Source organism: Octopus bimaculoides, chromosome 8 (assembly GCF_001194135.2).
Source record: "Octopus bimaculoides isolate UCB-OBI-ISO-001 chromosome 8, ASM119413v2, whole genome shotgun sequence".
NCBI classification, from domain to species: domain Eukaryota; kingdom Metazoa; phylum Mollusca; class Cephalopoda; order Octopoda; family Octopodidae; genus Octopus; species Octopus bimaculoides.
Window position 1 is genome coordinate 78,249,577 of NC_068988.1, and position 1,027 is coordinate 78,250,603.

Below are 1,027 nucleotides of genomic sequence, written 5' to 3' on the forward strand. Positions count from 1 at the left end.
GTAGTCAGTGCCAGTATGTGTGGAGTGGTGTGGCATGGTGCAGTGGTTTGTGGTGTGGCATGGTGCAGTGGTTTGTGGTGTGGCATGGTGCAGTGGTTTGTGGTGTGAGGGTGTGGGAGTGGGCATGTGGTATCTGTGGGGGTTTGGGTGGGGATGTGGGAGTGGGGGCTTGGGTGTGTGTGGAGGGGTATCAATGAAGAGAGAAGGTGGGTAGGAGTGAAGAGAGGAAGTAGGTGTTAATGAAGAGAGGACAGGAGGGGAGTCAGACGAAGAGAGGAGGGGACTTGAGCCCATGTGGTGCAAAGGAGCAAAGAGAGAAGATTAATTTCTCTTCATGGTGAAGGTGGGAGTCCGGCTGGCTCCTGTGCAAAGATAATCTGAACACATCTGTGTTGTAGTGAATGACCAGTAGAACAGAAATGGTGTGAGACCAGGGTGTCATTGCCAAATTTGATGTCTTGGAGGTGCTCTGTGAACTGGTCAGCCAAATGGCAACCTGTTTGACTGATGTACAGAGAAGGGCAGAAAGAGCAAGAGATGCAGTAAATGACGTTGCTAGAAATGCAGGTAAAGGAGTCAGTGATATGATAGGCATGATGAGAGGTGGTGTTGGAAAGGTAGGGGCAAGTGTGGAAGTGTGGGCAGGAACAGGAGAATGAGCCAGGTTGTGAGTTAGGGAAGAAAAATGTGGACCAAGAGGTTACGTAGGTTGTGGGCTCATTTGAAGGAGAGAACAGGCAGGCTGGGGAAGTTGTACAAGGTGTAGGGGTCAGACTAGAGTGTAGCCGGAAGGCCTGGAGAATGGTGCATTGGAGGGGCGGGGGAGGGGTGGTAGGTGAGTGGAAACAAGAGACAAGCAATGGCAGGGTGGGTGCAGGGAGACAGAGCAGTGACATGCTTCACGAGACATGCTCTGGCAAGGGCGATGTGGATAGTGGTGAGGGGATATCCATGAAGGATGAAGTGATGAGCCATGAGTTGAGACTGTGTCTCAAAGTCATGGTTGTCACCACAGATCCTGCGCACA